Source organism: Hyaena hyaena, unplaced genomic scaffold (assembly GCF_003009895.1).
Source record: "Hyaena hyaena isolate Hyena2069 unplaced genomic scaffold, ASM300989v1 scaffold_1197, whole genome shotgun sequence".
Taxonomy (NCBI): domain Eukaryota; kingdom Metazoa; phylum Chordata; class Mammalia; order Carnivora; family Hyaenidae; genus Hyaena; species Hyaena hyaena.
Window position 1 is genome coordinate 468122 of NW_024081835.1, and position 22535 is coordinate 490656.

Genomic DNA, 22535 nt, shown 5'->3' on the forward strand with positions numbered 1-22535 from the left:
TTTCTTTTTACCTTTCCAATTATACTCATTCTTCACTAGCTGCTCAGAAATTGCCACCTACATCAGGCCTCCCACTGACAAACTTAGACTTAATGGCCCCTTTCACCACACCTACACTGAACATTGCTTGAATCTCCATGTGCCACCTGTTTTTATTCTTTCTTGTTTATCGTTTACAGCTTTACTTCCACTGGGGGATAAAGGCTCCCGGAGCAAAGTAAGCTTCCTGTTCACCTTTGGATCTTTCATTGTCCCCAGCTCAATGTACTGCAGATTACACTTACCCAATAAAAACACATTAAATAAAGCCTGAAATGTCAATAACCCAAATGGCAATATCCTTCTCAAAGTCTATAAGTTTGGAGAAATTGAATCCCCCCTACGTTTCTGGTAGTAATGTAAAATTGTTCATCCTCTCTGGAAAATAGTTGGGCAGTTTCCTATAAACCTGAACATGCAACTACCATATGATCCAGCATTTGCAGTCCTGGGCATTTAATCCCAAGAAATGGAAACTTAAATTCACACCAAAACCTTGTCTAGTAGTACCCCTTCTTCCACAAGGGTTATTTATGCTCCAAGACCCTCGGTGGATGCCCGAAACCAAGGATAATATCAAAAACTATATGCAGGATGCTTTTCCTATACTACATACCTATGATAAAGTTTAATCTATAAATTAGGTACAGTTAGATTAACAACAACAATAAAAGTAAAATAGAATAATTATAAGAGCATGCTACGACAAAAGTTACGCGAATGTGGTTTCTCAAAATATCTTATTGCGCTGTACTCACCCTTCTTCTTGTGATGCTTGGAGATGATTAAATGCCTACATGGTGGGATGAAATGAGGTGAAGGACACAGACACTAAGATGAGCGCTAGGCTACCACTGACCTTATGGCTGTAATTTAGAAGGAGGATCATCTGCTTCCAGACTGTGCTTGACCTTAGGTGACTGAAACCAGGAAAAGCAAATCGACGCATAAGGGGAGACTGCTGTGCTAACTAAATTTTCTAGTTTCTGTATCTAATGTTCCGACATTTGGAGCTTTACTGCCTGGGGAAGGACTGCCCCTCCCATGGTTGAGTAGGTTTGTAGATTCCTAGAGGTAGCAGAGCACTTTCTCAGAAGCCTCCCTTTTATGTGCAAACAAACATATCCAAAGCCCAGATCTCCCACAGGCCTTAAGTGCTGCTCTTGACACTTCTGACACATCACCCCCTGTGGGGCCAGCCAGCAAGCCGCCTCTGCACCCTGGAGCCCACTGGAAGTATTCAAATGAGCCAATTCTAACCTGGGTCACCCCTTAAATTACCTTGCTCATTTCTTCCCATGAAAACTATGATAAAGGCCTTTCTGTGGTTTCCCAGCTCTTTCTCTCTGCCTGCTACTGACCTTAGTGTTCTCTCGTGTGAACCCACAGGCCTGGCGTGCTCCTCTCCTCGTGGGAGCTATGAGTAACAAGAAGTCTTTTCAATGGCATCATCTGTTGGTCTCATCATACCTGAATAAAACAAAACCCCAGGTATGTTTTAATGCAAATCTGTACATGAATGTTCTTAGCAGCTTTGTTCATAATAATCCCAACTAGAAATAACCCAGATATCCTTCAGAGAATAAATGGTTACATGAACTGTACTATATCCATACCATGAAATATTTCTCAGAATAAAAAGGAATGAACTATCAATACATACAACTTGGATGGATTTCCAGAGATTTTATGCTCAGTGAAAAAAAGCCAATCCCCAAAGCTACATACTTTATAGTTTCATTCTTAAAGTGACAAAATTATAAAAAGCACATATTAGTGTGGTTCCCAGGGATCAGGGCATGGAAGTGGGGCAGAAAAGAGCTGGGTATGGACAGAAAAGGTAACATGAAAGGTCCCTGTGTGGATGATATGTTGTGTATCTTGACTGTGGCAGTATCAAGATCCTAGTGGTGATACTGTACTGTATCTTTGAGAACTGTTACCACTGAGGAAAACTGGGCAAAGGGTACACAATTATATATGAATCTATAATTATGTCAAAATTTAAAAAGTAATTAATATAAAATTATAGTATTGAACTTAGAAGCTAAGAGATGTGTTCAAAGCTGGCAATAAATAGCCCATAGAATCTTTTAGTAAACTTGGTCATCTACCCAAAGTCACTCATTGTCAAATAAATTCTGTTCCTTGCTATAACACACATTTCTAGACCAAATGATAACTATGCACTTAAAACATACACACATACACACACTATAAAATACTGCTTATAGTCATAGGTCTTCATAGGATGGGGAGAAGATATATTATGGAAATTACCCACAAATCATGTCGCAGCATCTGCTGTTGAAGAAAACTTAAGAAGAACAGTAGTTTATAGAAGTGACTAATAGTATCAAAGTGATTATTTAGTCTACATTTTCTTTAAAAGGAATCACTGATGATGAGATTAACATATTCAACCAAAGATTTTAATTAGAAAGAGATATAATCATCATAACTATATAATCAAGAGGCCAAGTAAGTCCAAGATACATAGGGAGTGACAAGTAATGATCAAAAGCAAAATTATCTACAAGGATACTGTGCTTATAATGTTCAGCATTCCATCAAAGTCATGTTCGAGGCAAAATGTATGCATGTGAATACCAATCAAATCAAATTTAAATGAATACCAGATGATTAAAATATGGAAAAGGGACAGGAGACAGTTGCAGGAAGTGGAGATAAGGCCACCAAACAATCTGTAAAACAGGCGCCTGACGCAGGTGGAAGGCAAGAAGAATGGGATTTTGACAAAGACGGCTTTCTGAAATAGGAAGGATGAAAACCATGAGGGTCTATTCATAGGACATGAGAAAAGCCCATGGAAATTGGCCAAAGACACTAAACACAACCTACACTCTGGTGGGCAGTGAATGGCCCTCCACTTTATTGCCTGTGAATGACACAGAAATGGGGAAGCGGGTACAGAAGCAGTACCAGGAAGTTGAGTGACAGCTCTCCTAGACATTGTCACCCCTCCTCTGGCACATTTCTCTGTTAATCTGATACTTATGTCTGATGCACACCATAGGAAGAAGATTCTACCCCTTTCCAATAGCAGCTAGAGACATCTGCCTACACTGAGCATGAAAAGAAAGGAATTTGTGACCATTTGAGGCAGACAGCAGCTGACCTGTAAAAAAAAAAAAAATCAGTGACTTCCCCTGGGTGACAAGAGGGCTGGGGGGTGTAATGCTGATTAAGGGAGAATATCTTAAGGCTCTATTCCTTCCTATAGTCTATTATGAGAACCTTAGATTCATTTAAAATAAAAGTGAAAAGCTTCAAGAGTTATTCTGCAATGGATGGTGGCTACAATATGGGAGGTTTGGCCCTCATGGAGAGATTTCCTCAAGAAAGTCAAATTTCCAGGGTCTATTCATCTGGGAGGACTATTGTAACAACATACCACAAACTAGGTGGCTTAAAGAACAGAAATGTATTCTTTCATGGCTGTGGAGGCTAGAAGAAGTCCAATATCAAGGTATTGGCAGTGCTGTTTCTCTGGGGGCTATGGGACAAGAATCTATTCCAGGCTTTTCTCCTTGACTTGTAGATGACTGTATTCTCCCTGTGTCTCTTCTTATCATTTTTCCTGTATGTGTGCCTCTGTGTTCAAATTTCCCCTTTTTTAAGGACACCAGTCATATTGAATTAAAGCCTATCCATATAACCTTACTTGAATTTGATTACCCCTGTAACAACACTATGTACAAATAAGGTCATATTCTGAGGTATTAGGGGTTAGGACTTCAATATATGAATGGTGGGGGGTGGGGGCACAGCATAACATGTGGGAAAACATACAGCAGGCCCTGAAAATTACTTAGTCATTTTCTGTCCTACACTGGATTTACAGTGTTAAGATGACCTATTAGATAATAAGAGAATAACCCAGAGATTAGGGAAGAGAGAGACTCAAACTATTCTATTGCAGACAGGCAACCAAGTTATAGTCCTACGAGACCCTTGGAAGTAAAAAAAAAAAAACAAAAAACAAAAAAACACCCAGATTCAAATGGGTGTTGCACAGTCCTAATGATCCCTTTCAGCAAAAGTCCTCAAGACTGACGATTTTACCTGTTGGATTCATAGGCAAAGGGAGGCAGCCGCTATCTGGGGCTTCCTCTGCAGCAACGCCCCTGACATGGCCACCAGTTACTCCTTTTGAAAAGCAGCTATTAACTTCTTTCTGTGTTTTTCTGGACACCTGACATCTGAACATCTGACAAATGAAGGTTTATGATTCCCACCTGAAATTCACATTTTGGGGTGGGTGAACTCAGGCTCAGTAACAAACTAGAAGAGCCCATAAAGCTTCCTGGCCAAATGGAAATGATACCTGTGGCACCTTGGCTTTACATGGAAAAGTGGCAGCTATGTCCGGGGAAATAATTTATTTTTCCTAAAAACGTGGGCCTGGTTCACTGTAGTTCAGCTAAGCTAATACACCATGGTACTACTGGCCTACTCTGACTATTCAAGGTCAGCATCAGCTATGCAGAAGGAAACTGGAAGTGGTCTTGCCATTCAGTGGGCAGAACACAAGGCCATTTTCAGATCTCTAGACACTATTCTCCTTGAGGCACCTTGTTATATTTTTAGTGACTCTTGTTTTATTGCCAATTACCTAACTACGTCATCTGCCACTTGGACAATAAGGCTGGCAGGTTAAAGATACCCCTCTCCAGGACTGAGAACTGTGGAGACAAATCATGGCTGCTAGTCAAAATGTGAAGGTCCCTCGGGTAGGTGACCCCTGTAAAAGCCTGCTCTCTGATGAGATTTCCTAGGATCAAGCTGTTGGCCAGGTGGCCTATACCATCCTGATCACTACAATCTAACCATCAACACACTGGGCATGAACAAACCAAAGGTCTCTACATCTCTAATGCAGAAGCTATCACTTCATTCCTGCTGTGGGACTCTTTCCAAAACTGACCTGCTTGTCTTGGGTTGAGAGAGGTGACATTACGTGGGATAGTATCACAGTCTGCTTTTGGTGGATTGACTGCATAAAACTTTTGAATCTTTTTCAAGGCTATCCAGGATGCCTCACTGCTGTTGACACTCTTTCTCAGTCTATGGCTTGCCTTTCACACTTGAATAGCGTATTTTGATGAGTAGAAGTGTTTACATTTGATGAAGTCCAGGTTATTAATGTTTCACAGTTAGAACTTTTTGTATGTTGTTTATTCAACAGTATTTAACCACAAAAACATCAGTTTTGCATGGTTCAACCTAATTAGTATGGCTCAACTATATAAATATGTCTCATATATTAATTCATTTAATTTTCACAATAAACCATTGGAAAGAAATCCCCATTTTATAGATGATGAAACTGAGGAAAGAGACTAAATAACCTCATATAGTTAATGACAGAGTGAGATTCAAACACCAGTGATTTGGCTCTCAAGTCTGTACACAGTCACAATCCTGTCACACGTCCCATCTGATGCTGAATTATCAATTTATATGTCTCTCTCTCTAGTCTATGGACTCCCTAATGGGAAAACTGCTTGCTTGTCTTCATAGCCCTTGCACCCAGCACGGTACCTTGCATGTATTCAATGTTAATAAATACTTGAGGGACAAATAAATAAACAAATGCAGGCGTCTCCACCAACGCCACCATCAGGGACTGCTCATTTGATATTTCAGGGTCAATGATCATGTTCTTTCAGACTTGATGCATTTGCACAGTGTACCTGCTGGTCTTTAAACATACATCAGGTTTTCTGGAACTGTTCTCTTTCAGACCCTCCCTCTTTAATTAAAGCATTGAATATCATAATACAGATATTCATGAGTAATATGGTCATTGCAAGTGGGGGTCTCTGACTTATATGGTTGAAGAAAATCCTATTGCAGAAGATGCTAAGTGTTAAAGAACATACCTCAAGGGCCAAAAAATGGTGCTTATAAAATATTACAAAAATTAGATATGATTCTCCCAGTTCTGCTAGAGAACCATTTCTACTCTATCAAAAAAAATTGCCTATCTACTATTATATCTACATGTATATTATATCTATATAATATGTTATGCATATAAGTAGATATAATGCAAACCATCCACAAAGAAATTATTTTGTGGGATACTTGAAATATTATTGTTATTATTATTATTAACAAATTCATCAGATGGATTTGGAAGAATCTCACCATCTCTCTTTATAATTCAATACCATTATTTTAAAAAATTGGCCTTATTCACTCTTGGTATTGCTACATGCTACACTAACACACTCATTTAAGTGAGAAAATTTATGTGAGTTTCCCTAGGCAGTTCAGTGACAATGAAGATGAATCATGTTATAATTTTTTGTAATTAGCATTCATAAAAACAGGAACATCCTTTACGTAGAGTCAACTTTAAAACTCCTCAGATTTAAAGCCTCTAAATAAATCTCTTCCAATTTGTGCCTTATAGTTGAATGCCTATTGTGATTTACCAATTCTAACTCCTGTCAGCGTTGGTACAAAGGATATTTTGCAGAAATGTTAGCTTTGTTATATAAGCTAAGTATCACTGTAAGTGGGGTTTGCTGGAGTTAGATCAGATTGTTTTTGTAATAATATAATTTCATTTGTTCTTAGTAGTGCTTGTCAAGGTATTTTACAACTATTTGATCTGATATAAAATAAAGCCCTTATCCTAATCTATATTTGGCTTTGAGAGAACAATTTCTTCACCACGTAGGTAGCATGTAGGTGAATATATATTTCTTATAAATAAGCAACTAGAAGAACACCTAGGAAATGTTTTACAAAACTAACTCGTTCTTTTTCATAATATTTGGGACTTTTAAATAAAAGGTACCTTGAAAATTCCAGATGTTGCTATTATTATTATATTCATTTAAATTACCAGTAGTCATATATCATATTAATTGCTTTTAATGAGGATAATAAATAAGTACAATAAAAATTAATTGCCCTTCAAAGAATGAGTTGCATTTTGTAATATTTCTGGATAGGTATGGTTGGAAACACAACTACTTTCTCCAAAAATGCAGTACAAAACATATTTTTGAACAGCACATCAAAATCTCCTGTAAACCAAATACTGTATCTAGACAATGCTCTGCCAGGCATATTTTGGGGTGGTATCTTGTGGATGTTTCTGCTAAAAGAGAAACACACAAATACTGTGTTATACTATACTTCACCCAAAAGTTAAAGTGATAACGAAAATAACCAGAAACATAAGCTACAGAGACATGTATGTAATTCCAGGATTTCTATATTAAAGAATCAGTGAGACCCTCCAGATAAAGTCCTAACTACCCACTTAATTTTAAATACACATTTTGGACTCCAGCCCTAGAAATTCCAATATAATGGCTCCTAAACTGTATTTTTTTGTTTCTTTGTTTCAAGTTTTATTTAAACTCTAGTTAGTTAACATATAGAATAGAATAATATTAGTTTAAGGAGTAGAATTTAGTGATTTATCACTTCCATAAAACACCAGTGCTTATCACAAGTATCCTCCTTAATACCCAACACCCATTTGGCCTACCCCTCTGTATTTTTGGGAGGCACCTCACATGATCCCAGTGAAGGATTTCACAGCCCACTCTATGAAAAACATGACCTGGAAAGACTGAAGTATCAGGCAGGTTGCCAAGATAGAGACTCTAACACTTAGAGGGAGGCTGAAACCTGGTTATCAGAGTCAGATCACAACATCAGGGTTAGGCTGGAAGAGATGTCCTCAAGGTTGGGTTAAAGCTCCATTTTTGTTGATGTCCAAGATCAGATTGGTCTTAATGAGTAGGGTAGGGCTGAAGCTATAGACAGTAATGCAAGTGGTCCTGGTTGAAGACAGGAAAAAGTCCAAGCAAAAGACAAGCAGTTTCTTCCACATGGTACTTCTCTCACTTCCATCTCCTGGATACTTTGCACCCAAGTGGAATATGGCTCTTCCCTCTCAAATGACCCCAGACTTTGGGTTTGGAAAAGAGCCATTGTCTCTCTTCTTAAACCTGATGGGATAGGATCTGACACAGGAAGATTTTATGAAAAGATGCCAAGTGGAAACAAGGAATGCAGAAGGTAGAACTACCTGGGGCTGGGATTATGGGGACACACCAGATAACTCTCTGGACTTACCAGTAAAGTTGACTTCTACTCTGCCAATGTCACATCTGTGAGTAATACGACTTCCAGGAATTCACTTAAAGGAAGAAGTACGGCTGCGATAGAAGTCAGTGATTTCCAGTTTTGCTGACCATCAAGACCCAAGAAGCATTAAAATTCCTCCCCCAAAGATTCTCATTTCAGTATATCTTGAGTAGAGTTTAAGAATCTGTGTTTTTAAATAGTGTCCCAGGTAGTTCTTATATGCAGCTAGAGATGGTAACCACTATACCAAAACACATCAGAAAGTTAACATATGCCTGAATTCTGTCTTTGTTTGATGAAGAAGTTATAGCTTGCAGATTCTAATAATTAATTCTATGCTTATTAATTACTGCAGCCAAGTGTGCAATTTTCCATGGTGTTAGAAATGTTAGTGTTTTCATAACTTCAGGCATAATTCAAGTTGAATTATTTTAACTAGAGTCCATCACCAATCATTATTTAGCATTTTGTGAGTGTGTTGCTATTTCTGTCTCACCCAATGATCTGAGAAGACAACTACAGCAGGACTAAAATTTTAGCATCAGTAAGAGTTTCCAGAAAGGGAATGAACAAGGTCTACAGAAGAACTCAAGATCAAAGGAAAGAACCCCTGGTGGCCCCAAGGCCCAGTAAAAGTGTAATCTTTAGCAAAATGCCAAATTGTAAAGCATAGACATCATGTAATGTGTTCCCTTTGGGAATATGAAGCCTTCATTAGAAGGGGGAAATCAGCATAGAGTGACATAGAGTGAGAAGATAGTGGCAAGGTTGACATCAGTAATGACCACTAGCTTTCTTTAGAATTTTTCCTCAATTAAGAGGAGATGGTAAAGCAGAGGGAGAGGGAGACAGTCAGGAAACAGACTTCTGTATTTATGTCTAAAAGAAATAAATGCTAGCCAAGGAAGCTATGTTCTTGAGCTAATTATAAGGGCTGAAGACACAATAAATAATATTTCATTTTCAAAAGGTAAGACATAAAAGCTCAATGAGCAGAGATCTAAAGCAAAGGAGCATCAAATCACTTGATTTTTGGTTACTTTTGGCATAAGCTGTAAAGTCCTATGATTCTTGGAAAAATGATGTAGCACTTGAGAGAAAAGGGTTATAGAAGACTACTGTATTGAGAACAGAATTTCCTCTAAAATTTTCTTTTTTGCTTTCTGGCACCTGATAATTACTTCCTTCCCTCAACCTGATAAACCTATCTATATCCACGTGGTTACTACAGGCTTTCCCTAATGGTATAACATTATCCTGCCCCCTAGTTAGCTTTGATTGGCTCTGGGGTGGGCATCTGACCTGGGCTGAGTAAATCATTCTTCTCTGAGTATTTGGAATGTGTCTTTGGGATTCTTGCTCATTTTAGCCACTTGCTTGAAAAGAAATGATGAATTCCTGAGAAGTGAATACATAAACTACTTCTCGTCACAATGACTAGAAAACAGAGAAATGAAGCTTGCAGTATGAGAGAAGGAAGATGTGGGTATGAAAAGAGAAGCAAAGACAAGCAAAAAAATGTCAGTGGCAATATACATCCCTATACTACGTATTCTTCAGGTTTGGACATGCTGTTCTACTTCATGCTAGTCTCTATCAGGCTTTCATTATTGCGAGCAAAAGATCTCTGAACAAAGTCAAGGAAAAATGCCATAGGATTGGTCAAAGAGACCAAAGTCAAATGTCCAGGAAAGAGATGGGACTCTGAAATTACCAGAGAAATGCACTCCTAAACAAAGTGGACTGAGTAGGGCTGACATCAAATGACAAGTAAAATTGTTACTAGAAAGTAAAAAAGAATAATCAGTGTGAAGCCACTTATGGGGAATCAACACTAAGAAGTTTTGTTACCAGTGGATTGGCCAGACTCTAAAGGCTTCACATAGATATGGTTGACTGAGGTAGGCAAGGTTCAGTATCCACATCTGAAAACCAACATACAACTTCTGACTGGAGCAGAGGAAAATGTGCCATGTTCACTTTTTAGAAGCTCTCGATACCAGTAAAGCAGAAAGAAGAAACTCCCATATAGGATTTATATACTAATCTTTGCTATGGCTGATATCTTTTGATTTATGTACATCTTTTTTATGTACATAAAAATATATTTGGGTGCATCAGACATATGAATCTTTTAATGATCTTCATTTGTTAAGATTGAGTTGAGTCTATTTTTGAACATGGTGAGATTTAGTTAGAAGGATAATGAAAGCATAGGAGTCATTAACAGCCTTCTACGGATGGACCTTGAAAATTCAAGGCTGTCAATGACAACACTTGTCTCTGATGGTATATGTCACAGATGGTCCAATTTAATTCTTGTCATGTAAATTTATCTGGTACTAACACCAAAATGGTTCTGTGGATTATGGCAAAGTTTAACATCAACATGTATTTAATCTTCATTCCTAGAGACTATTGTCATTTTAATCACTATGCTGACGTGCTAAGAATACCTAAGGTGATCAGGTGTAGTGACAAATCAATGAAGTTAATAAAAAATCTAAACTTAAATAAATGGATATTGCTGTTGATGGACAAAAACATCTCTTAGACTTCAAGTGCAGAAGAGTCAGTGGGATAAAGTGTTATTGAACCAAATCATTTCATACTGTCTAAGACTATGTACTTGATCACTAAGTTTACTGAGAAAATATCCTAAGATGATGATATGCTATGGGAGGTTATTTTAGGATGAAAGAGTACTGAATTTAGGTAATGAAGAGTATGGATAAAAATTCTAGTTTTTCAGTCTTACTGAATTCAAGCAGTCAGACTCTCTGAACTTCAATTTCTTTAAATAAGATTATATTATCTTTTCTACCACCCTAAAATGGTACAGTGAGGAAGCCAAGTAACACTGGAGAAAGATTTTTTTGCCAAATAGAGAAACAAATACAAATAAAAGAAGAAAAAAGAAGAGCCACCCCTACTCCCAAAAGGTCTCTATATTTCCAGCTTACAACTAAGACTAAAGCTGCTAGAAAGAATGGAAACAAACAAACAAAACTGGGAATCTACAAATGGCTTCAGAGGTAGACAGAAAAGGAAGGGCTTATGTGATGGCTACTTCCGATGTGCCAAAATGTCTCCTCTGATTAAAACCAGAATAAGAGAAGAAGGCCTTGTCTTCTTACTTACTAATTCCTCAAATCTCCAAGATGAAATCTATACCCATTTGTTAAAATGTATTGCCAATGTAAGAAATAACCTTTATTAGTCATTTACAGCTTCGTTTAAATAAGTTAGGATATGTTGTTGAGTGCTTATTGTGCACATGAACATAATTAAGCTACAAGGAGCTACAAAGAAGAATACAATACAGTTCTTGCTTTCAAGGAGCTCACAAGCCCAATGGGAGAATCAAATTCATATGTAAAAATTTGTAATATGCAATACGATTAACTCTATAATAGAAGTGCAACCTTCGGAGAGAACAAGCAGAAGAGAGGCAGAGCTGGGGAAAGCTTTTCTTAGAACAAGCTTTCAAGCTGAAGGTAAGAGAAAGGAACTGGCATGAGGAAATTAGATATTTCAGAAAAGAATCCATAAAATGTAGGACAGTAACAGAAAGAGAAAACAGAGCATTTGCAGGGGTGGGGGGGGGGGAACATTGCTTTGTCAGTAGTAATATCATTTAGTAACTTGAGGATAAATTCTGGAATATTTGGGTCATAAGCTCTTCCAGAGTTCTTTTCTAGGTTCTATTATTGCCTGCTCAGCTGCAAAAGAAAATAATGGCAAAAGTTTTCAAAAGGAGAGCACGGAAACTGTGGGTCATTGTATTTCTGAAAGCTGAAATTTTTAGATGGAATGAAGAAAGCCAACAGGAAGTCAATGCCTGGCTAGCCAGGAAGGGAGAGGAGCCTAATTTCCAAAACATGGAAGGGCCCTATGTTCTCTGAGGGGTTTCCAATGCCCAGATCTCCTTTTGCTTGAAATTCCCCCAGGTACCTATTGTCACAGCAGGAAAATAATCTTCAAAAATCAAAACATTGTATGCTAATAAACAGCACTGCTTTCTTTTTGGTTGACTATCTTAGAAGAATAACTATCATTTTTCCAAGATGACTTGCAGTTAATTTTCACATCAGGTAAAAGCCACTGACATCATCTGCATTTCACAATTGGTCATATGGAATCCTATTGCTACCACAAACCAGCTAAGATTTCATGGATTTCTCTTTAGTGGCCCAAATGCAAGTGTCCCAATTTCTAGTCTCTTGTAATAATTTCCTTGCTGAGTTGCCAGATTTTTATACCTCCTTGCTTTTCAATTTCACATATAATTTTTCTTGGATAAAAGAGAAAGCCCCAGAGGATTTTCCTTGTTCTCTACTGCTTTAAGAAAATAGAATTTTAAAATAGCTATAGTTTGCCCAATGGAGAGAGAGACGAATAACTTACAAACAGTTACAGCACTTCTAAAGATCCTAGCAGTGTATTCATTATTTGTGTTCAAGATTTTAAAAAAATTGCAGAGCAAATAGAACTTACATCCATCTGAGGTAAAACATTTCATTATATTTTATTATCCCCCAATCAATTCCTAAAGCAATGTGTGAATTAAAATGTTTTATCCAGCATTTTCAAGGAACCAATTTAAAATTACACAGCTTATAACAAATTGCCAGAAATATTGCAAGCAGCCATTAATTTACTCCAAACCAATTAAACTCTACATTAATACATGCAGTAATATACATGCACTTGTTCCTAATTTCCTTTTGTAATTAAGCATGGGTACAAGGAATAGCTTCACTTGACAAAGAACTTTAATCCCCTTGTTTGATCTTCCCTTGTCCTCTCTGGCCTCTACTACAAAGTGACAAAGGTCACTTTGTCCACCACTGCCCATCTTATTTCATTTATAAGACCAATTTCTTTTAAATACTCAAATATAGGGGCACCTGTGTGGCTCAGTCAGGTAAGCATCCAACTTCGGCTCAAGTCATGATCTTGTGGTCTGTGAGTTTGAGCCTTACATTGGGCTCTGTGCTGACAGCTTAGAGCCTACAGCCTGCTTCCAATTCTGTGTCTCCCTCCCTCTCTGCCCCTGCCCCACCCACACTCTGTCTCTGTCTCTGTCTCTCTCTTCCTCAAAAGTAAACATTTAAAAAAATTTAAATATTCAAATACACTACATAGTGAGTGTCTAGGTATCCCAAAATTGCCTTATATTTGGGGGACATTCCATTCTTTCACCCACAGAAAGGAACTCCCAGAAGGTTAATGAAAAATATATATAAATGTTCCAGAATTTAATGTCAACAGTATGGGGAGAACAAATGCAAACTGCTCTAGTTTATAGTCAAGATCGGCATTGGGGCGCCTGGGTGGCTTAGTCGGTTAAGCGTCCGACTTTCGCTTAGGTCATGATCTCGCGGTTCGTGGGTTCGAGCCCCGCGTCGGGCTCTGTGCTGACTGCCAGCTCAGAGCCTGGAGCCTGTTTCAGTCTGTGACTCCCTCTCTCTCTGACCCTCCCCTGCTCATGCTGTCTCTCTCTCTCTCTCCTAGAAATAAATAAAACATAAAAAAAAAAAAAATTAAAAAGATCGGCATGGATCAGTCAGGGTTCTTCAGAGGATTTGCAAAAGATTGGACAATGCTCACCCACACTGGCAAGGACATTCCACTTTATTGAATCCACTGGTTCAAATGCTAACCTCACCTGAAAGACTGCTACAGACACACCCAGAGATAATGTTTAATTGGTGCACCTCATGGCCAAATTTAAATAAAAATTAACAATCATTAAGTCCACATCTTGTCAACTTGACACTTATGTGCATCTTCTTAAACCATATTTAATCTTCAAATAAAGACAATAACCAAGCCATAATCCCACCTACCATTATACAACTATCTTCTGCACAACCAAAAATTCACAAATTCCTGCCCCAGAAAAGAAGGTAATGTCCTTGATTCATCTGTTCTATTCTTCTTAATATCTCTTTAACATGTTTTCTATTCTCCTTAAATACTATGATTTAGAATCACCAATACTTACTAAAATTTTTAAAAAATTAGCAATACTTGAAATGTTATGACATAAAGTTAATATATATTATTTTACATGATAAGGGAATAAGAGAGCAAAGAAAACAAATACACACACACACACACATACATACATACATACAAATAGATACAAAGAACATACACACACGTCACATAAGTGTTTTCTTAGCAAAATAAAGAGGAAATATTCATTGAAATCAGTCTTCATTTCTGTAACTGTTCATATGGTATTTATAACTGGTATTTATAACCATTTTCTTCTACTACTTGTTCTGTATCCTCTGTGCCTTCAAGTACCTCAACTGGTCTTGGTTCTTTACCTGGTAGAGTGACCCTAATCTTTGTTCCTGTAGTCTGAGTCATTAGCAGTCCTGCCTAGATTGGGTGGTTGTAATTTTTCATTGATCTTAATCTGGGACTGGCAAAATTAAGAGATGCCTTAAGGGATATCCTATATCCCAGACATACTCTTCCTTATTGCTGTTTTGGAACTGCAGCCCAATCTCCTTTTGGTAGTCAGAATCAGTCACCTGAGCCACCCTGTTAATTCCCTCCAAAATTCAGAGAGCCCCAATAGGTACCATGCCTCTTTTGGGGTAGTAAGAGGATCTGATGCAAAAGCTTACCTTTTGCCTTGGAAGGGATATCTCTACATGCCCACCAAGCGACCCCTAGAAGTTTCACTGAGATAAAAGGCCCATGAATTTTAGTTAGATGTATTTCATACCCTCTGACATAAAAATGTCTTACAACAAGGCTAGAGCACCTGCTACCTCTTGCTCACTAGTACTTGCTACCTCATGCTATCATCCATGCCATGGACTGGGGTGATTGATATCTTTTGGAAGGGAAAGGAGATCAATATCCCTGCAAACTAAATTATGATGCAAGGTGGCTGAAGAGTTGATGTACCCATGAGATAAGACAATGAAGGTATATTGCTGGCTTTACCAACTGAAAGAAAACTGCTTTGGGCAGACATTATGGACAGAGGTGCAGAAAAAGGCATTTGCCAGCTCAGTAGCTATATATCAGGTATCATGGAATGTGTTAATTTCCTTAAGCAATAAAACCACATCTGGTTAAAGGAACTGCAATCAGAGCGACCATCTGGTTAACTTTCAATAACCCACTGCTCATTCTCCACAATCCACCCGTCTTGTGCATGTCTTCTGCAAAATGGGAGAGCTGAAAGGAGATGTTGTGGGAAACACCACGTCTGCATCCTTCAAGTCCTTATTGGTGGCACTCACCTATGCAATCCTTCCAGGAATGTGGTATTGCTTTTGATTTACTGTTTTGCTAGGGAGGGTCTGTTCTAATGGCTTCCCTTATCCCTTTTTGCTGGGGGCCAGCTCCGGCATGTCCAGGGGTCCCTGAAGGATGGATGGCGAGAGTGAGAGAGCCCCTGAGATTCTTTCTGATCACCAGGCAGGCATCTCTGCTCTGACTGAGGCTCAACTTTATTTTATCATTAAGTGTTTGGGGGATGGCACAGAAGTGGCATTTGCCTTAGACAATGGTTTCTGATAACAAACTTCTTTGATATGTAAGAAATTTCCCAGAACATAGATATGTAGAAGACTCATGCATAACGTTTACAATAGTGATTGAGGTAGGGGATTTAGATGCCTATCCTATGGGGAAGGAAAGCGTCTTTAGCATACCAGACAAAGTTTTCAGCATAAAAAGGGTGAAATTACTTCTCTGTGGGCAGGGGTCAACAGCTTGTTTATTTAAGGTGGAAGTATCAAGAAAAACAGGTCTTTCACAGGTCTTTCACGGAACACCTCTGCTCTCATAACCACAAAAGAAGAAGTTCCTCAATAGGTTCCTTCACAGAGAGCAATCACCATATACAAGGCCAGAAAATGCTCTAAGCAGAAACAAATGGGTGTGGGTGGATATTTGCCCTTAACTCTAAATTAGGCTCTTAGTCTCAGGGCCAGACTCAAGCCCCCTTTATTATGTAAGTCTTGGATCTGCAAGACCCTTAGGAAGAGCCTTTCCTTATGAGCAATCTGTGTGGGGAATATAGGTCCGATCTGAAATATTGTGAGACCTGGTCAATACCAGCAGCCTCATTTACAACATGAGCCAGTAGTAGCAGAAGGAGATACCAGTTTCCTTGCTGTGACTGCCATCCAGAGAGGCCGGTGGGGTTCCTGGCACCTTTCCACCATGATAGTCCTCACTCTATAGGTCAGGGAACCAGTGTGGAGCTTCTGCCAGCTATTCAGTGTGTCTGTTCCAACTATGCCTTCTAGAACTGGAGAAATATCAGAGTATAGAGTCAGGGATCCACTGGGCCTACTATAAGGTAGACATGAGCTAAAATTCCACTGATCATCTGATATCCAAAAGCTCCAACTCTACCTGGTGGGCTACAGTAATGGTTTTGAGCCTCCTGGAATTAGTTCAGAGCTTTTGTCCAATAATCCCCAAAAGGTCTGATTATTTCCTTCACCAATAGTGGATTGCCCTAGTAAAAGGCCGTAGTTCCTTTTGGGGATGGCTTGGAGAAAGATTAACAGTAAACATTTTCAGTAGTGTATCAGAGTCAAACCTCAAGGGGACCCCGCTTCCCTTTCATTCAAATTTTTCTGGGTATGGGGCGCCTGGGTGGCGGTTAAGCGTCCGACTTTCGCTTGGGTCATGATCTCGTGGTTCCTGGGTTCGAGCCCCGCATCGGGCTCTGTGCTGACTGCCAGCTCAGAGCCTGGAGCCTGTTTCAGAGTCTGTGACTCTCTCTTTCTCTGACCTTCCCCTGCTCATGCTCTCTCTCTCTCCTAGAAAAAAAAAAAAAAAAACAAAAAAAAAAACAAATTTTTCTGGGTATGGTAACTGGCTGATATCTGGGAATTGACTGAAGGGACATGGCCTTCTGTTCTTATGATTCAGGTTAGACTTGTTTACTTGACCTAGAACTTTCTGCTTGTACGGATCAAGTAAGAATTTAGCAGGCTTTCTATCTCTTTCATTTCTAGAGACATCATGATCAGTTAGTCAGTACCATAAGTCTATGTGAGTCAGACTATTCTGATTGCTGCTTTGACTCTGGTGTCTTACAGTAACCACACCTGCCTTTTCCTGTGATGGTTGAGTGCCACCATTTGTATCCTTCCACCTGGGATCCAATTCGTGACATTGCAGTTAGGTCTCCCAATTCAGTGACTGCAGTGCCCACCTTGAGGTCTAGTGTACAAAGGAGGATAATCACAGAGATTTTCAATGATGTCAGGGCTCCCCTTACAAATTTATTCCTCACAGTACTGCTGAAATGTACGTCTTCTGAATCCTCCTAGTCTGGGTAAGTAGGTATTAAATGATAAATCTACTTTAACATTCTAATCTCTCTAAGCCTTTGGATCCCTTTCTTTACAAGGCCTGTTTGGCATTTCCAACTCACTCATGGAGTCATCTCTTGATCCATGTTTCAGCCAACCAACCAAAAAAACGATTAGAGTCCTTTATAACTCCCTAAATCACAACATTAAATGCAGAATCTTTGCTTAGTGAATCTGTGTCAATATTTACAGCCTGATCCCACTTTCTGTTCCTTCTACCATTGTCCTATATCTTCAGTATCTATGCCCACAGGTTCCTTAGGTTTCTGTCTATATAAATTTGAAAACTCAGGTAGGTGTAATACGCCTTCTCATTGGTCACACGGTATACCTCATCTTTGGGGACCTCCTGGGACTTGAATCTAGTTATAGGTCTAGAAGCAAAGAGGGGTGCTTGGATGGGTTCTGAGGAGAATCAGCATTGTCATGCATGGCAACTACCTCAAGGGAGGCCATTACAGTTTTCCCAGGCAATGCAGGGTTAATCTGGTCAGTCAGAGGTGGAAAGATGAATACCACTGTGGGTGACAAGGCCAGTACCACTAGAGGTGGGAATGCCACTGTGAGGAGTGAGGGGGTGGGGAGGCCAACTCTGCTGGAGATGGGGAGACTTCTTTTACTGGTAAAGAAGAATTACCAGAATTTAGAAACTCAATGTGCTCACCTTCAGTAGAGTCTTCACACATGACCTTGTCCCAACTTATGATCCCATACTTGCCCATTCAATGTCCTCACTTCAATAGCAGATACCCTGTGAGGCTGGGAGTTCAAGTTGTGTTATAATTTAGCAAGTCACAGAATGAGGTTCTGCATTGGGTTTTCAGCAGCTTCAGCTCTGTAGCTACAGGTGATAAGAATCTTTCCAGGAATACATAGTAGCTCTTAAGTCATCGGTGCAGCGCTTGAGCTGGGAATTTAAATCTCTGAACTCATCCTTTTCTTTTACTACTTTGTCAATAATATTAGGAGCAATCAGTCAATGTCATTATATTCATTAATTTTTCAAAAATGTTCCAAAGTACCATATCTTAGGTCACCTAGCTCCCTGTTTCTAATAAGTAAGTGATTTATGCAGATGCTTTGCATATATCTATAAACAATTTACACTGTGGACTATAAGTGCTCTCTCCACTACTGGAAAGAGAGTCATTAGCATCTTTAAACCTAATTAGAGAAACAATTCCATACTCTTGGTATCAAATTTTTTAGTAGTCAATGTTCTTCAGAGAAACAAAAGTCATAGGAGATACCTATCTATCTATCTGTCTAATATATAGATATATCATATCTATCTATAAAACTGTATCTATCTATCTGTCTATTGAAAGAGAGAGAGAGAGAGAGAGAGAGAGAGAGAGATTATGAGGAATTGGCACGTGCAATTATGGAAGCTGAGAAGTCCTGTGATCTGCCATTTGCAAGCTGGAGGCGCAAGAAACCTGATGGTGTAATTCAGTCTGAGTCCAACTGCCTGAGAACCAGGAGAGCATATGCTGTAAATCCCAGTCTGAGGGCCAGAGAAGATGAGATGAGATATCCCAGATCAAGCAGGGAGGCAGGTAAAAGAGATTAAAAAGGGAAGAATTCCTCCTTCCTTCAGTGTTTTCTCTACTCAGGCCCTCCAGGGATTGGATGCTGCCTACCTACTTTGAGAAGGACAATTCATTTTTCTGAGTCCATTGATTCAAATACTGATCTCATCTGGATATGCCCTCACAGACACAGCCAGATAGTATGTTTAATCTGGGCACCCTGTGGTCAGTCAGGTGGACACATAAAACTAGCTTTCACAAGTTAATATACCATTCTAAGCTTTATATTTTCAATTGCATAAAGTAATTGACCTCCAATTCAGGATTTTTAATATCCTTTTGAAATCTATTGAAATATAAAGATCACCAATTATAGAAGAGCTACCATGTTAATCTTTAATTTCTCATTGCCTTCTAAAAATTCTTGTTTGAGTCAAAACCAAGAATATTGAAATTCCTACAACAATCAATTTGAGTAAAATTTCTCATCCTAAGGAAGTCTCAGGTACTTAGTAAAGAAAAGGGAAATAATGGTATTAACCTCTTACTATGTCCTGGGCTCTTTAAGTGGATTTACTTTATTAACTTTTACACACACACACACACACACACACACACACATACACACACACTCACTCACATACACACAAATTAACTAATAAGAAAAAAAATAACTAATATTTGGAAAGGTTCATAATTTGCCACTGTCAGTTTGGAGCAGAGTTGGAACTCAAACCTAGCTCTAATCCCAAAGCTGTGCTCTTTACATAATAGAAAACTTCCACCTAACAAAATAACTCTCTTTGTGGAATGTTAGTGCCAATACATATATAAACATCTCATATACTTAATTATAAGTATTCATTCTACCATGTTTCCACTTGATACTATGCATGAACATTTATGCATATAGACTCTAAAATGTTAAAAGTTGACATCTTTCTAATGGGCTTTCTTGCCAGTGTACTTTAATTTCTTTTAGCATTCCCTAGTAATGGACATTTAAACGGAACTTGGGTTCTTTTCATCATTGATGAGGCATAAGTAAGGTATTCATTCCCTTAGACTTTTATTTCTATTGAGCTATTTCTTTAAGATGTTGTTTTAGTTGTGAAATTTATGAGAATAAAAGATATGAACATCTACATAGCTCTTACTACACACTGACCCTTTTTGCCTCAACCAGATGCACTAATTTAAAATGAAATATTGCTCCTTTTAAAAGGAGACACTGTCAACACTCACATTATACAATGGGGAGAAGAGCATCAGGCTTCAGGGATTTATCACTCAAATTGTTGTTGTGAATTGCCCTTGAAAAGGATAGTGACAGACCTCCTCCCCTCCCCTGAATTATATTACATCCCAGAGGACTAAAATGGTCATTAATTTTTAATATTATCTCATCTCAGGGAAGAGCATAATGAATTTTCCTTAGACATTCTTGTAGGATTGAAATCCTAGAAATTCTGGGAAGATTCCAGGGTATCTATAGTGAGTTCTGAAAAATGTTAACCAAGTTCCTGGATGAGAGTATATAACAGAAATAAGAGTAAATATTAAATTACCTACAATATCAATTCCTACCATAATAACGCTTTGCTGTTTAGACAATTTCTTCCCATATGTTTGATCTTGGGTGGGGAAAAACAGATTACACTGGGCTGTGGTTTGTGAGAGACAGAAAACTGTGTGCCAGGGATAAGATTTACACCTCTGTCCTTACTGAAGTTAATAGTTTCATTGGATTAAAAATACATCATCACATTAAAAACTATGTCCCAAAGAAAGTAATATTAAATATCTAACAAGTAAAATATATAATATGTCAAAATATAAAAGAAGGAAAGTTTAATTATCCTGGACTTGAGTCATCAGGGTAGTATGGCTGAGGTATGGAAATTCCTTTTCAGAGAAGTCATATTTGATAAGTATCAGGAAGTTAAGCCTTCATTGTATTCTGGCCCTTCTCTGGCCTTCCCATCGTCTCTTCAGTGTACTATTTTCAAACCTTTAGGAACCTCCTGCAGATTTTCCTTAAGGAAGGTCAGCCAGGTTCTGGAATCTCATACTTCCCTGGCCATCTCTGGAAGTGGAACCTTTTAGCAACTCAAGAGCAGGGTCTATGCCATTGATCCTCTACCACTCTGTAACAAAAGATTTCTCCTGCATCAAAACCATCCATGTTTAAAAACCTTGCCTGGTCTAAGTGTGGAAAATAGTAAGCTACAAGGATGGATGGCGAAAGCAGCTATTGATTCAAGTAGACAACTAAGTATAGCCATTCGTTCAACAAATACTTATTGAGCATTAACAAGGCATCCAGTACTGGGTACTTAAACACAGTACTGAGATATGAAGGAAAATGTAGTATTTAATTCTGAATATAAAACAGAAGAGATTCATACCATTTATCCACAGTAAGTACAAAGAAAATTATTTACTCCAAACCTTTTATCATGAATGTCAAGGAACCAAAATCACCAAAAGTGACTCACTCAATAGGTTGTTAGTATCAAAGCCAAATTTTAGCAGCCAGATCATTTTATTCTTTGCCCATCCATCTTACCCAAGGGTTCCATGAAGATATTATCATCACCTTTCTTTATTGAAACTTCCATCTTCTTCTCTGAAAAAAAAAAAAAATGCACAAGTAGGTTTTATCTTTCTTCTTATTATTTTATTCCAAGATTATAAGTTCCTCACCATCTAATATATATTCTTTAATGAAATGAACTTGAATAAGTAGGTAAACATCTACAATGTTTAACAAGCCACTGTAATAGTTTAAATAATGGCAAAACTACCAAAGCTGTATTGTTCAATAAGAGAGCCACTGGCCACAATTTAAATTACATAAAATTATTCAGTTCCTCAGTTGCAGTAACTGTATTTCACATGTTCAGTAGCCACATGTAGCCAGTGGCCAACATATTGCACAGTGCAAATATAGAACATTTCCATCATTGCACAAAATTCTATTGCGAAGTACCACATTAAAACAATGAACTCGCTTCCCACCTGGCACTGTAAGGAATGAATTAACTCGCAAAATGCATTTTTTAATACATTCTGCCTCAAGTAATAAGATATTTACATAAGGATATGCAGGGAGAGGGATTTTTACTGAGAACCAGTACAAGAGAGATACAATCATAAAGTGTTCTTCTGCTTCTTCCTTGCAAACTAAATGCTTAAATGGCATTCTTTGAATGCTTCGGCTGCTCAGAATCTTTCCCTCCATATGACTAGAGTTTGAAATCTTTTCCGTAAGTCCTGTGAAATGGTTTATGTAGAAATAACACTGATATTCACTATAGTATTCATTGTCTTACACATATTAAATATAAAACAAGTAATATGTACTAAAGAAAACACATATGATTACTTAGGAAGGAAAGTTAGTTCCAAGTGGATATTCAAATGAAGAACTGTAAAAGAAAAGATAACACTTTTG